Below are 16,707 nucleotides of genomic sequence, written 5' to 3'. Positions count from 1 at the left end.
CAGGTGGATCTGCGAATAGCTGGAGACTTAGCATATGACTTTTGTCTTTATGTACGAGTATTAGGATGGAGCATAAGTTCGTAGCGTTTTTATTTTGTATATTGGTATTCCTGTTGCTATAGGTTTATTTGTCGATTGTCGTTTTTTATTTGTAGCTCACTATTGCTATTCTATTTGAGTTTACATATTGTCATTTTATTTGGAGATAGTGAGTGGAGCTCTAAGCCTAAATCCTAAAACTCATTGGGTGGCCGTATGTGTATCTCTGTTTGCTTGTCATCAATTGGCTCGTGAACAACAGCGACCATTCCACGTCCTATGTCGTTACTGGTGAAGAGCAATGGCGTCTTTATGCTAACATAAGGAAAAGAAAGGAGTGATTGAGCCCAAACAAACAGAAATTCGCTGTAGAAGACGTGCGCGCATCCACGAAAGATAATGTCAGAGCTGCGGCGGTGTAGTGTGCTACGAATTGCTTTCCACAGGTATAACCATCACTGCTGATATTTGTTGTCGACAACAGAGACGCCTTGCAGACGCTATCCAAGAACAACGGACAGAAAGACTGTGTGAAGTGATGCTAATCCACGACAACGCCCGCCCGCATGGTGCTAGACGACAAAAAACACCGTGCAGGTATTGGCTTGGGAAGTCATTCATTTTACGCCCTCAGGTTTTCAGCTTTTCCTCTCTCTGTCGAACAACGTTCAAGCAACTTCCTTTCCGGATGATAATGCGCTCCAAACATGGTTCGACGAGTTCTTCGCTTCGAAACCACGTGATTTCTACAGTCGCGGAATCGAAAAGTTACCCCAACCCAATCTATACAAATAAAAGTCTATTGCCGCAGGTATCAGAGATCGTGAGAACAATTTGACCAAGTCGCTTGATTTCTTTTTGTTGCGTTCATTATTGTCCGGATAAGGTTTGTATGAAATAATTATTGTTTTTGCAAAATCCAAGGGAAAAGTTGAAATTAACATCAATTCCGTGTGTATGAAATATCATGAATTATTGCTGTCTCTGGATCACAGGGTTCCGGGTTCGATTCTCGGCCTGGTTGGGGATTTTCTGTGCCCAGGGACTGGGTGTTTGTGTTGTCCTCGTCATTTCATCATCCTCATCATTTGTGAGAGTGACCAAATTGTAGTGTGAAAAGAAAATGGGCTGTGTAAAAACTGGGACTTAGTACGGGCGCTGATGACCGCGCAGTTGAGCGCCCCACAAACCAAACATCTTCATCAATGTCATCAATTAAGTAGGATTCGACAGATAGGCTTGGTTTTTGTCTCTGTTGCCGGCCGCTGTGACCGAGCGGTTCTAGGCACTTCAGTCCGGAACCGCGTGACTGCTACGGTCGCAGGTTCGAATCCTGCCTCGGGCATGGATGTGTGTGATATCCTTAGGTTAGTTAATTTTAAGTAGTTCTACGTCTAGGGAAGGAAGACAAGGATTTCTGGTCAGATGAGTATCGGGTAATATCAACAGCAGCAGAACATGGTATAGCCGGCCGGAGTGGCCAAGCGGTTAAAGGCGCTACAGTCTGGAGCCGCACGACCGCTACGGTCGCAGGTTCGAATCCTGCCTCGGGCACGGATGTGTGTGATGTCCTTAGGTTAGTTAGGTTTAAGTAGTTCTAAGTTCTAGGGGACTTGTGACCACAGCAGTTGAGTCCCATAGTGCTCAGAGCCATTTTTCAAGAACATGGTATAACAGGTGTAGGATTCGTTATGAATAGGAAGTTAGGGCAGAGGGTGTGTTACTGTGAACAGTTCAGTGACCGGGTTGTTCTAATCAGAATCGACAGCAGACCAACACCGACAACGATAGTTCAGGTATACATGCCGACGTCGCAAAATGAAGATGAACAGATAGAGAAAGTGTATGACGATATTGAAAGGGTAATGCAGTATGTAAAGGGGGACGAAAATCTAATAGTCATGGGCGACTGGAATGCAGTTGTAGGGGAAGGAGTAGAAGAAAAGGTTACAGGAGAATATGGGATTGGGACAAGGAATGAAAGGGGAGAAAGACTAATTGAGTTCTGTAACAAGTTTCAGCTAGTAACAGCGAATACCCTGTTCAAGAATCACAAGAGGAGGAGGTATACTTGGAAAAGGCCGGGAGATACGCGATAATTTCAATTAGATTACATCATGGTCAGACAGAGATTCCGAAATCAGATACTGGATTGTAAGGCGTACCCAGGAGCAGATATAGACTCAGATCACAATATAGTAGTGAATGAAGAGTAGGCTGAAGTTCAAGACATTAGTCAGGAAGAATCAATACGCAAAGAAGTGGGATACGGAAGTACTAAGGAATGACGAAATACGTTTGAAGTTCTCTAACGCTATAGATACAGCAATAAGGAATAGCGCAGTAGGCAGTACAGTGGAAGAGGAATGGACATCTCTAAAAAGGGCCATCACAGAAGTTGGGAAGGAAAACATAGGTACAAAGAAGGTAGCTGCGAAGAAACCATGGGTAACAGAAGAAATACTTCAGTTGATTGATGAAAGGAGGAAGTACAAACATGTTCCGGGAAAATCAGGAATACAGAAATACAAGTCGCTGAGGAATGAAATAAATAGGAAGTGCAGGGAAGCTAAGACGAAATGGCTGCAGGAAAAATGTGAAGACATCGAAAAAGATATGATTGTTGGAAGGACAGACTCAGCATACAGGAAAGTCAAAACAACCTTTGGTGACATTAAAAGCAACGGTCGTAATGGTAATGGTACTTCTAGTATGAAAAATAAAATAAAAATTATTTTGCATTCGGTTTGACAGTGCTGCTGTCACGTGTTTTTATAAAAAAAATAAGTTTCCGTGTTATATGTATGATATGTTGTTGTTGTGATCTTCAGTCCCGAGACTGGTTTGATGCAGCTCTCCATGCTACTCTATCCTGTGCAAGCTTCTTCATCTCCCAGTACCTACTGCAACCCACATCCCTCCGAATCCGCTTAGTATATTCATCTCTTGGTCTCCCTCTACGATTTTTACCCTCCACGCTGCCCTCCAATACTAAATTGGTGATCCCTTGATGCCTCAGAACGTCCTACCGACCGGTCCCTTCTTCTAGTCAAGGTGTGCCACAAATTTCTGTTTTCCCTAATTCTATTCAATACTTCCTCATTAGTTATGTGATCTACCCATCTAATCTTCAGCATTCTTCTGTAGCATCACATTTCGAAAGCTTATGTTCTCATCTTGTCCAAACTATTTATCGTCCACGATTCACTTCCATACATGGCTACACTCCATACAAATACTTTCAGAAACGACTTCCCGACACTTAACTCTATACTCGATGTTAACAAACTTCTCTTCTTCAGAAACGCTTTCCTTGCCATTGCCAGTCTACATTTTATATTTGTATATGATATATCAGTACATAGTAATATACAAAGGGGAAACGTAGTGCCGGCCTGGATGGCCGGGCGGTTCTAGGCGCTACAGTCTGGAGCCGCGCGACCGCTTCGGTCGCAGGTTCGAATCCTGCCTCGGGCATGGATGTGTGTGATGTCCTTAGATTAGTTAGGTTTAAGTAGTTCTAAGTTCTAGGGGACTGATGACCTCAGAAGTTAAGTCCCATGGTGCTCAGAGCCGTTTGAACCATTTTTTGAAGCGTAGTTACAGAAAAGCTCGAAAAGTTCTTGGCGGATTTATTACAAATTTTTAACCGATACTCTAATGAACTGTCAGACTGAATTGGACATAGAGAGGGGGAAGGAGGAGATGGAAAGAGAGAGGGCCGAGGAGGTTATGCACAGAGGGATGGGGGAGAACGAGATGTACGGAGAGAGGGCGGATGAGAAGGTGGGTAGAGAGAGCAGCCAAGGAATTTAGGATGTGTATGCCATTCCCATACATGTTTAACAATTGTGAAGCATTGCCGAGTTTTATACTAGTATTAAAGATATTAACAAATTTCTCTTTTTCGGAAGTTCTTTTCGTACTACAGCCGGTGTGCATTAGACGTCGCTTCAGATATTTTACTGCCCAAGTAGCAAAACTTGTCTATTATTTTCGGTGTCTGATTTCCTAATCTCATTATTTCAGCATCGACTTTTTTTACTTTTGTTGATATTCATCTTATAATTACTATCCATTCAGTTCAAGTGATCTACCAATTTCTTTGCCCCTCTGACAGAATTACAGCCTCATCGCCCAGTCGCAAAAGATTTAATTCTTCTCTCTGAACTTTAATTTCCGCTCTGAAATTTCTCCGTGGTTGTCTTTACTGATTTCTCAGTGTACAGATTGAATAACATCGGAGATAGGCTGCAACTGTCTGACATCCTTCCCAACCACTACTTCCTTTTCATTTCCGCAACTCCTACAACTGCAATCTGCTTTAAGTCGTGAGTAACCTTTCATTTCCTGTTCTTTATTCCTGCTACCTACATAATTTCAAAACGTGTTGTGCTCCAGTGAAGACAGTCAAGTGCTTTTCTATATCTACAAATGCCATGAACATAGTTGTACCTTACTTTAGACTGTTTTACAAGTCGTAGAGTCAGTATTACGTACCTCGCATGTTCGTACGTTTCATAGAAATCTCGAGGTCGGTCTCTAATAGTGTTTCCATTCTTCTGTAAATAATACGCTTCAGTATTTTGCAACCATGTCTTATTAAACTGATAGTTTGGCAGTTTTTACAACTGTCAGAATCTGTCTTTTTTTGGAATTGGTATTATTTCATTCTTCTTGACGTCTGAGGACATTTCCCTGTCTGATATTCCACGCCAGGTTAAATAGTGCTGCCACGGCTGGATCTCCCAAAGATTTCAATAATTCTGAGGGAATGTCGTCTACTCCAAAGACCTTGTTTCTACGTGAGTCTTTCAGTGCTCTCCCATATTATTCTCGCAGTTGCATATCCTCCATCACAAGTACATTTACTTCCTCTCCCCTCTCTGCAATGTTGTGTTTAAATTCATTTCCTCAGAAGACTGAATTATACTCATCCATTTAAGAGATCCTTATGTCAATCGGTAAACACAATGACGTTACAGGATATCATTATTATCCATCAATCTGCCTCTCTCTGTCCGTCGGTTCGACTGTGAAAAGCCGTTTTTCTCAGCACGGGTACTTGTATCAAATAGAAATTTATGCTACATACTAAGTCCTATAGTCCCTTGTCCGTCTAAAAATATGGCGCTCCTAAGTCAATGTAATCAAAAGATGCGGCCATTTACGTCACTTATTTTGATGCTTTCAAGTTCAGGGTTCTTTCTTTTGACACAGAATCATGAAATTTGGCAAGAAGCGTGATTTCACTGCACAGGTAAAGGAAAAAAAAATCCCAAAATTGTTAATTTGTAATGACATCACACGAAAAAAATTCTTTGCGATGTTTTATCTGACTGTTCGTCTGCCCTTCTGCTATGATCCCTTTTTCTCAGGAAAGAATAGACCTATCAAGTTGGAATTTATCTCACGTACTGAGGTCTATGATTCCTTTGCGGTGAAAAAAATTTAAGCTTCTAAGTCAATCCGATGCGGTCATTTATGTCGCTTATTTTGACTCTCGCAACCTGACTCGTCAGAACCTATAAGGTACATCTGGTTACCTAGAATCATGAAATTTGGCAAGAAGGAATGTTTCATAGTACAAGTTAAGAAAAAAAAAAAGAAAATCGTTAACCTGTAAAAAATTATTTCTTTTGCCTTTTATGATCCGATCTCAAATTTGAACTGAAAACGTTCTCGAAAGTCTTGGAATCCCCGGGGCATATATCTTGTCAGTATCAATGTGGATAACGGGCAAAAACCGTCGGGATTATCGACTGCTGCAGTGAGTGTACCGTCTGTATACATAAATAAGCTTGTAAGGAACCCTAACAAGGAGAGTCCTGCTGGAATCTGGCCAATTATTTTTGAAATTGCGCTCCTGCGAAATTTATTCTCATGTACTTAATCCATTTGTCGCATGTGATGTACAGTGTGGTATATACACATAAAAAGAGTGCTTCAGTACGCACCTCGAATGACCTCGACGCCGATTGGCCGTTAAAGTCTAGTCTCTGTTCCTTCCTTTTTCAGTTTGATCTCGCGCCTTCAGGACAATCGCAGCGATGCGCTAGCTTCAGAAGTGCACTTGATCTAGTTAGGAAACCAGAGGGAAGTCAGGAAGACGGCAGGTAGCGCTGGTCTGGGACGCCGCTCTCTGGTTTGCGTCGCAGAGGGGGACCTTAGCCCGGGGCGGGCAAAAACACAGCGCCGTGTCGGTGAGAGATCAATACCCGCCGCCGCGGTGTCCTCACTGCGAGATCGGAAAGACCACAGTTCGGTAGGGGGGTCCGCTTTCGATATGTTCCAGTAGGCCGAAACTATTATTAATTTCAGTTTTAAACATGGCTATTTCTCAGCAAGCGTATATTAGATTCAACATAGGAATCATACACGGTAAACTGTAAGCACGGCGGCACGCGAACAGCCCAAACTTAGCCGTTCGGGAAATGCTTCCTCCCTTGGCCCGAAAGCCAGTGACCATGCCCTTTGGACGTCGCATTACGACAACGACTGCTCTGGGCGCCTCCCCGACTCGCTTTAGTGTATATATTCTCCACTGATAGTGCTTCCATTTGCTGTCTTTGGATGGTTATTGAATGTTGACGTCGAACATAGGCGTTGCTCGTATTAATGTGACTGGACAATGTTTTTTGTCAGGTGATCTCACGAGGAAAGGGATAGATGTTTGAGCATTACTGAGCCCAAGTTGACATAGCTATACAAGGGAATTAATATTCTTAACGTAGGAATCATAGACCAACCGATAGCAAATAACTGTTTGGTATACTGATCTAGGTTTCGACACCTCTAAGGATATCTGCATAAGAATAAAATTTTGAGAAATCGTAAAATTATATTGCGAGAAAGCAATGGTCAGAATTAACAGCAGATAAAAAGGAAAGTAAATAAAATAAAATAAAACACGCTCCAGGCTTTGGCAAGCGCGCCTAGCTAGGAACATCAGATGTTCCTAGCTAGGTAGACGTGCCCCAGGATGGAACGTGATTTTTTTTTTTAAAGCATATCTGCTATTAAAAGTTTACGGTGCGTATTGTGATCCAAAATTGGGGCTGAGGCAACTGTGCTGTACCACGGACCATAGATGAAAGGTGAGAACGACGGCTGCGCAGTTGTGTACAGGTGAACAGACGTGCAACTGTTGAGAAACTGACCGTCCAGATGAACCAAGAGGCTACCAACAGCGCCCCTTCAACGACCGTTCAGCGAACGTTGCTGTAGCCGGCCGGGGTGGCCGAGCTGTTCTAGGCGCTACAGTCTGGAACCGCGCGACCGCTACGGTCGCAGGTTCGAATCCTGCCTCGGGCATGGATGTGTGTCGTGTCCTTAGGTTAGTTAGCTTTAAGTAGTTCTAAGTTCTAGGGGACTGATGACTTTAGAAGTTAAGTCCCATAGTGCTCAGAGCCATTTGAACCATTTTTAAAAAAAAAATGGTTCAAATGGCTCTGAGCACTATGGGACGTTGGTGTAGTCGTATATGGGCTTCCGCAGCAGGCGCCCGATTCATGTACCCCATTTGACTGCTGTTATTCGGCGACAAGGCTGGAATTTACACGCCAGTACCGTAACTGGACGTCAAATGAGTGGCGACAGTTGTCCGTTTCAGATGAATCACGTTTTTTGCCCCATGGGACTGAAAGAAGCGTCCTGCAACAATCATAGGCAGGCCATATGAAGGAGCGTTATGGTCTGAGGAATGTTTTTGTGGCATTCCCTAGCTGATTTCGTCACTCTGTAAGGCATAGTGGATCGACACAAGTATGCATCTGTTGTGGCGTAGCAAGACAGCCACGCCACTCGGAAGTAGCCGAAATGCACGCGTTACACACGCCGGCTGGCGTGATGTCTGAATCAGGATACGTAATGAATGCTATAAAGAAAAGTACGTAGCTTCTTTAATACTTAACTTTAATCCATCATTTGTATACAGCATTCTGGATGATACAAGTGAGACTCTCTCTTGAAATGGTTAATGGCGCCTTGCTAGGTCGTAGCCATGGACTTAGCTGAAGGCTATTCTAACTATCTCTCGGCTAATGAGAGAAAGGCTTCGTCAGTGTAGTCGCTAGCAAAGTCGTCGTACAACTGGGGGCGGGTGCTAGTACGTCTCTCTAGACCTGCCGTGTGGTTGCGCTCGGTCTGCAATTACTGACAGTGGCGACACGCGGGTCCGACATGTACTAATGGACCGCGGCCGATTTAAAGCTACCACCTAGCAAGTGTGGTGTCTGGCGGTGACACCACAGCATCTATTCTTGGGGGGGGGGGGGGGACTATGTCCACCCCTACATGCAGTTTACTTTTCCTCGGCACGATGACATCTACCAGTAGGACAATGCAACGTAGCACACAGCTCGCAGTTTACGTGCGTGATTGGAAGAGCACCACCATGAGTTTACCTCGTTCTCCTCGGCACCAACTCCCGGATTTAAAACCAACCGAGAATCTGTGGGACTGTCTTGACCGGGCTGCTCGCGCTATAGATTCTCATTGGAGAAACCTAGCGCAGCTGGTCACGGCATTGGAGTTGCCACGGCTCCACACCCCTGGCGGTTTCTTCCAGAACCTCTCACTGCCTCTCTTACTGGACGTCTCGTAGCAGTCCCAGCTGCTAAAGGTGGTCGTTCAGGCTTTTAACAGGCGGTCACATTAATGTCACTGGACAGTGTGTTAGGCATCCACTTAAAAGAGCAGACTGGGCCTTTGTAGTGCTGCAGATCCTGAGGAAATGATGTGATCCTCTATGGCTGGCGTAAGCCTTGTCGGTGAAGTCGTGTCTGTGTGCCACTCAGTTGTAAAAAAATAAGCCCAGTAAGATGATGAGACGTGACAGAATGGCAGGAAGGAGGTATCGTGTTTGGACATGAACATGACTACCCCATGACTGATGTTTTAAAGGATGGAGTGTCAGAATGGAGTGCCGAACGCGTCTACAAGGAATGGTGCATCACTGGCAGTCATTTAGCACGGATTATAACTGGCGGCTTAAGAAGATACAAGCCGACGGGCACTGGAGACGAGTATAGCTTCTTGTCAGTGACGTTCATTTTCAAACTCAAAAGGAAATAACGTTGTCAATGAATCCAGGTTCATTTCAATGTTTCCGAACGAACATTGCGAAGGGAACTGCAGGTAATGGGCATTTGGAATCGTGTCACCCGTAAAACGCCATTGCTCACAACAGGGCATGAATATGCACTTCTACAATGGGCCAAACGACGCAGTAAGTGGACAGTAGCTGACTGGAGGCGTGTATTGTAGACCAACGAGTCGTGCTTTTGCCCCGAGCGAGGTGGCACACTGGATTCTCTAATCAGCCCGTTCCCAAGATTACAAAAAGATGAAATGTTAATTTTATACCGACACTTCTTCGTATGCGTTGTCAGACATGTGAATGTGATCAGTCAGTGTTGGGAAACGGCACTGAAGAATGTTCGAAAGTTGCTTGCTGCGTTCAATGACTAATGCAATACTTTTTTTTCTCGTCCAATTTCGGTTGAAAAAATGAGGGATTTGTTGTGTGTGTGTGGTTTGAGGTTTTCGGGCGCTGTGGGATATCGTGGAATATTCCCGATTCAGACGCTGTAGTTCAGTGAAGTTCCGATAGGTGGCGGCAATATACGTAGCCTTCAAAATGGCATCTGTAATGGAGGTTCGTTCGAAGCAGTGACCTGTTATTGAGTTTCTTGTGGTGGAAAACCAGAGCATCGCTCTTCCATAATGTCTATGGGGACCTGTCAGTGAGAAGAAGCATGGTGAGTCGTTGGACGAGGCACCTGTCATCATTCCGAGGACGCGCAATCCTGTCCGATTTCCCGCGCGCCGGCCGTCTTTCCACAGCTGCGACTCCTGCAGTGTCCAGAGAAATCTGATGCCCAGGGTACGCAAGGCTGCGTCTTGGCTACATTTCTCTTCCAACATTTACTCCAACGACGTGCCATTGACCCCGGGCACAAAGAGATTCTTGTATGCAGGTGATCGACGGATTACAATCAAACACCCCGCTTCATAACTGCCGTCAACTATATTCAGCGATATGATGGTCATCTGTGGTCCTGAAAAGGACCAAGATGATGTTTCTGGTGTGAAAGGATCAGCCGCCAGAGAAATCTGACGCCCAGGGTACGCCCAGTTGCGTCTTGGCTCCACTTCTCTTCACCATTTTTATCAACGACGAGCCACTGACCCTGGACACAAGGAAATTCTTATATGTAGATGACCTAGCCCTTGCTACGCCCCGGCCGGGGTGGCCGAGTGGTTCTAGGCGCTACAATCTGGAACCGCGCGACCACCACGGTCGTAGGTTCAAATCCTGCCTCGGGCATGGCTGTGTGTGATGTCCTTAGGTTAGTTAGGTTTAAGTAGTTCTAAGTTCTAGGGGACTGATGACCTCAGCAGTTAAGTCCCATAGTGCGCAGAGCCATTTGATCCACTTTTTTCTTTTATCACAGGTTGCTTAAGACCTACCCCAACTGATAGGCTCTACTACCTGGCTGGAACAGCGCCACCATGGGGACGCAGAACAGTGACTGGCAACAAGGAGAGACTGAAAGTGGACCAGAACAATGCCCATCCACTGCACGGACATAATCCATCACAGCAACGGCTGGGCACGCGAAAGAGCTTCCTGAGGACATCTGAGAAGCTCACCATTTCACCAGAGGAGGCAAGGCTGGAGTTATGGAAGAAGTCGACGCCTTACCTACACGGATGGATGCCACAAGCTGAATAACTACCACCTGCACTCAATGAAAACTGGATGGTATGGAAATCTTTAAACAGATTACGATCAGGAGTTGGACGATCCAGAGGCAACCTGAAGAGATTGGGCTTCATAACAGAATACACGTCCTGTCATTGTGGACAAGGACAAACCACAAGCCACATACTTCAGTGCCCTTTGTGCCCTACATCCTGCCGTCTCTGCTGGTATTGCTGCCACACTCGTCTACCAGTTGGGGTACTCAAAAGTGTGTACACGATGAGTTCCTCGCCGCCTAACACAAGACCATGGCAACGGCCTTGCCGCAGTGGATACACCGGTTCCCGTCAGATCGCTGAAGTTAAGCGCTGCCGGGCGTGGCCGGCACTTGGATGGGTGACCATCCGGGGCGTCATGCGCTGTTACCACTTTTCGGGGTGCACTCAGCCTCGTGATGCCAATTGAGGAGCTACTCGACATAACAGTAGCGGCTCCGGTCAAAGAAAACAATCATAACGACTGGGAGAGCGGTGTGCTGACCTCGCTCCTCCCACCCGCATCCTCATTTGAGGATGACACGGCGGTCGGACGGACCCGATAGGCCACTTGTGGCCTGAAGACAGCATGCTAAGAGAAGTCCGTAAAGAGCAATGAAGGACCATCTGTGCGGAACTGTTTGTGTCTTGAGAGGCTGGTGCTCACAATATTTTGTTGAGCTTTGTTACAGGCGTTGAAACATCGGTTCATCACTGCGAAACGCAAGCAAAGCGGCAATACGTGGAGTGGCACCACACCACCTCTCCTCCAAAGAAAAAGTTCAAACCGCATCCTTAGCTGCCCCATGCTGACTGCTGTGTCGGCAGCAGCGCTGCTCAGTCGCTGCTGCTGGAGCACTGGTTATCAAAAATGGCTCAAATGGCTCTGAGCACTATGGGACTTAACATCTGTGGCCATCAGTCCCCTAGAACTTAGAACTACTTAAACCTAACTAACCTGAGGACATCACACACATCCATGCCCGAGGCAGGATTCGAACCTGCGACTGTAGCAGCAGCGCGGTTCCGGACTGAAGCGCCTAGAGCCGCTCGACCACAGCGGCCGGCTACTGGTTATCCTTTTCACTTTACTGTCCCTGTTAATACATATCGATGAAAGAAATACCGCGCTAGATTAATCTGTGACCGCTCAATCGATTGGGCTCACAAAAGTCCGCTCGAACAACCATTTTGCTCGTAACAAAACCGATACTTTCTGTTGGCACTGGGCGTTGCATGAAAGACTTGATGAGCAGTATATGGCTGGGCTGACTCCAGCTGTACATTGCCAAAAAGAAATTGCAAATATTTGCCGAAACAGCGGAGAAAATTCGTCTGCCGACTCTTAGGAGGGAGACGTTTACGGTCGATTTGCAGGGTTTAGTTACTTTAGCAGTCGTAGACGGACAGAAACAATAACAGAGATGTGTTGAAGAATTTGAATGAAAAATAAGTTGATCGCGCAGAGGTTTGATGTGAAGGCCGTCATGGCGCGACATTTAAATGGTGTGCAAACAAAAATGGGAGAAGTAATTCCACGAGCACATTTATACACTCTTACGGCCACAAGTTGATGAGTGCGTGTACAGTGCTTTTGCTAATCTTAGTGGTTTTGTAACTTTTTTCGTCCATTCATCGAAAAGAACAAACTTATTAGATGCAATAGTGAAGAACGTATGTCCAAAACTTACACCAACAAGATGGAGCTATGCAAGTCTCTTGGTACAAACTGCCTAGTCATAGGGTTGAAGATTTGTACAAGTACATTTTGGAAGATCCACAATATTGGGATACAACTGCTGTTACTGAAGCTTGTGGATTTCTCATGCTGTTAGAGTTTTTCGACTTAACTTCTTTTTGTGTTCGTTCGAAAAACAATTTTCACTGACAGACGTTATTGCACTTAACACTGTGCAGTCAAAATACTTGGATATTAAATTTTAGAGCCAACGGCCTTGCTGCAGTGGTAACACCGGTTCCCGTCAGATCACCGAAGTGGGTGACCATCCGGTCTGCCGAGCGCTGTTGGCAAGCGGGCTGCACTCGTCCTGTCTCGGAAACTGACATACGGCCCGGAGAGCGGTGTGCTGACCACATGGCCCTCCATATCCGCATCCAGTGACGCCTGTGGGCTGAGGATGACACGGCGGCCAGTCGCTTCCGTTGGGCCTTCACCACCTGTTCGGGAGGAGTTTCTGGTTTTTATTAAATTTTACAGAAAAAAAGTGGAAGACTTGAAGGAAAACCTGCGCACTAGGAGATTCAGTGGAAATATGATGCAAGGCTGAAGGCATTCCAAGCAAGAGAAGAAAGGAAAAGTGCACAGAAACAACTGTACAGGAGGATGTACCTTTATATATTAGTACTATAATCTTGCTGTTAAACGACAGATTTGATTCGCTGCCTGACATAAAGTTGATTGAAATATTTAACACAAAGTAGTTCTCAAGCTTTGCAGATATTTTTCCCAAGGAGGTGTTTGAAAATTTAAGGACAATACAGGGGAAGTTAGGTTAAAGCCCCAAGCGAGTGCTTGTTTACCTCACATCTTCTTGAAGCCAAGTATGTGAAGGAGCTAAAAAGTTTCCTGTGTCGAAATCAACTTCACACTGGACTTCCAGAACTCTACAAACTCCGTGAACTGATTTTAACCAAGCGAGCAACATCGCCGTCAGTAGACCGATCGTTTTCCGCAATGAAAAGAATAAAGACCTTCAACACGAACGCGCGTGGAAAAAAGCGTCTGTCCGCGCTCTTCATCATATCGATGGAAAAGGATCCGTTAAGCCAGATGAAAGTTCTAAACTCATTTTTCGACGCCGCTACTGAGAAGTCTCGCAAGAAGAACTGCAGAGCCGAGTTCCGCTATGGATGAAACGATAGTGAGTGAATAATTTCACATGCAGAGTACACACGACTGATAAGTTTCGTGTTGCATGCGTTACCAACATTTTCAGAATCTACATCTACATCTACATCTACATTTATACTCTGCAAGCCACCCAACGGTGTGTGGCGGAGGGCACTGTACGTGCCACTGTCATTACCTCCCTTTCCTGTTCCAGTCGCGTATGGTTCGCGGGAAGAACGACTGTCTGAAAGCCTCCGTGCGCGCTCTAATCTCTCTAATTTTACATTCGTGATCTGCTCGGGAGGTATAAGTAGGGGGAAGCAATATATTCGATACCTCATCCAGAAACGCACCCTCTCGAAACCTGGCGAGCAAGCTACACCGCGATGCAGAGCGCCTCTCTTGCAGAGTCTGCCACTTGAGTTTGTTAAACATCTCCGTAACGCTATCACGGTTACCAAATAACCCTGTGACGAAACGCGCAGCTCTTCTTTGGATCTTCTCTATCTCCTCCGTCAACCCGATCTGGTACGGATCCCACACTTATGAGCAATACTCAAGTATAGGTCGAACGAGTGTTTTGTAAGCCACCTCCTTTGTTGATGGACTACATTTTCTAAGGACTCTCCCAATGAATCTCAACCTGGTACCCGCCTTACCAACAATTAATTTTATATGATCATTCCACTTCAAATCGTTCCGCACGCATATTCCCAGATATTTTACAGAAGTAACTGCTACCAGTGTTTGTTCCGCTATCATATAATCATACAATAAAGGATCCTTCTTTCTATGTATTCGCAATACAGTACATTTGTCTATGTTAAGGGTCAGTTGCCACTCCCTGCTCCAAGTGCCTATCCGCTGCAGATCTTCCTGCATTTCGCTACAATTTTCTAATGCTGCAACTTCTCTGTATACTACAGCATCATCCGCGAAAAGCCGCATGGAACTTCCGACACTATCTACTAGGTCATTTATATATATATTGTGAAAAGCAATGGTCCCATAACACTCCCCTGTGGCACGCCAGAGGTTACTTTAACGTCTGTAGACGTCTCTCCATTGATAACAACATGCTGTGTTCTGTTTGCTAAAAACTCTTCACCACACCACTGCATTATGATAATGCTATTGATATACCTCTACGTAGTTCATCGGGCTTGAAGAATATGTGACAGGTTTTCCGACCACTCCCGCGCCCTGTTATATTTAGACTGGCCTGTGGGACGTGTAGGAACAGCAGGTAAAAAGCCGATACCACTTCCCCGCTGTCTGGTGGAATTGCGCGATCAGTATGCAGCACGCGAGACAAAATGACGCAACGTACTGCTCCGAAGATTAACGAGCAGAGTCTTATTGGCGTATCCGAATTAATTATCTGCGCTGCTACGCTATTAAAGCCGGTCTAATTAAGGGTCGTCCGACCTCCCTTTTACCAAAGTCACGGGGTTAAATTTAGCACTACCTCACCCAGCCGCTTCCCGCAGCTCTTCAATCAGTGGCGGTGGAAACGAAAGGCGCTTGTCCCAGTCTGCGGCCGAGGTAAATATTGACATGCGACGGGGACTTTAAATTTATTTCCTATCCAGTATCCGCCTGTGAAAGGCGTCGGCGACGTTCCTACTTACAAGGAGATCCTGGTTTGTTTGGATACTAGGAAAGATGAGAGGATATCACAATACTAATAAGACAGAAATTAAGGAGTAATAAAAATAGAGTAAAGAGAGTTATATTCAGAATTCCGAATTGAACAAAACAAAATATTTACATACTGGCTAACAAACAAGGCAGTGCCCTGGTATTCATTTTGCCAGTTTTCTATAAGAAACAAAAAAATGAACTAAGTTTGTAGAGTAATGTGGAAAAAGTTTCATTTCGACGTATTTGTGAAAACACTTTTAGAATTTAAAATTCGTACAAACAATTATGTATAATGTACAAATGTATAACAACAATATCGGAATTAACTAACGTCGGATGCAGAATACAAATTCTCTGTAATGTTTAACTCAGAACTTGATATTTGTAGGTACTTGTCTAGGCAGCTGGGTGCAGCTCCTTCGTGTGTTGCCAACGAGATTTTGTAAACGTCTCTATGGCAACGCCTCTTCATAGCTCTATAGACGACTATTGTTTTCACCTACAGCCGTTGGCGCTTCGCAGTTGAAAACTGTACAAAGTGCTGCCAGCTGTCAGGAATATCCTTAGGTTGACTGAACTATAGGTGTGTCTAACTAGCAAAACATAAATGTATTAAGATTTCGTGCATGATGCGGCATTTGATCTCACCTGTCAGTGTTTATGACGTCATATCTCTTGAACTGTGTGGCGTACAATTATATATGTGTGCACGTCAACTCAGCGACATTTGGGAATAATGTCTGTGAAATATGCTTAGAAAAGAGTAAGTAGCAAAGAAGTAATAAATTTATACGTCATCCATGATGCGACAGCTTTTCACACATCTCAGTGCTTATGACGTCATATCTCCTGGCCTAGGCGTCATATAGAACGACATAATTTTGTACGTGCATTTGGCGGTATATGTGGATACTATCTGCGAAATTTATTGCGAATGGAGTTGTTGTTGTTGTGGTCTTCAGTCCTGAGACTGGTTTGATGCAGCTCTGTATGCTACTCTATCCTGTGCAAGCTTCTTCATCTCCCAATACTTACTGCAACATACATCCTTCTGAATCTGCTTAGTGTATTCATCTCTTGGTCTCCCTCTACGATTTTTACCCCCCACGCTGCCCTCCAATGCTAAATTTGTGATCCCTTGATGCCTCAGAACATGTCCTACCAACCGATCCCTTCTTCTTGTCAAGTTGTGCCACAAACTCCTCTTCTCCCCAATTCTATTCAATACCTCCTCATTATTTATGTGATCTACCTATCTAATCTTCAGCATTCTTCTGTAGCACCACATTTCGAAAGCTTCTATTCTCTTCTTGTCCAAACTATTTATCCTCCATGTTTCGCTTCCACACATGGCTACACTCCATACAAATACTTTCAGAAACGACTTCCTGACACTTAACTCTATACTCGATGTTAACAAATTTCTCTTC

General features: G+C 44.8%; 1 protein-coding gene and 1 pseudogene across 1 annotated transcript in view; one reads left to right on the top strand and one right to left on the bottom strand.

Annotated features, from left to right (window-relative positions):
* The window catches only part of LOC126161413 (protein quick-to-court), a 765,830-nt gene that overhangs the window by 467,545 nt on the left and 281,578 nt on the right, over nt 1-16,707 (bottom strand). The gene's annotated exons all lie outside the window — the stretch shown is intronic.
* Nucleotides 11,058-11,175, top strand: LOC126163612 (5S ribosomal RNA; annotated as a pseudogene).

Source organism: Schistocerca cancellata, chromosome 2 (genome assembly GCF_023864275.1).
Source record: "Schistocerca cancellata isolate TAMUIC-IGC-003103 chromosome 2, iqSchCanc2.1, whole genome shotgun sequence".
NCBI lineage: Eukaryota > Metazoa > Arthropoda > Insecta > Orthoptera > Acrididae > Schistocerca > Schistocerca cancellata.
The sequence above is the reverse complement of the archived record's forward strand: the minus strand, read 5'-3'. Positions and strand labels throughout refer to the sequence as shown.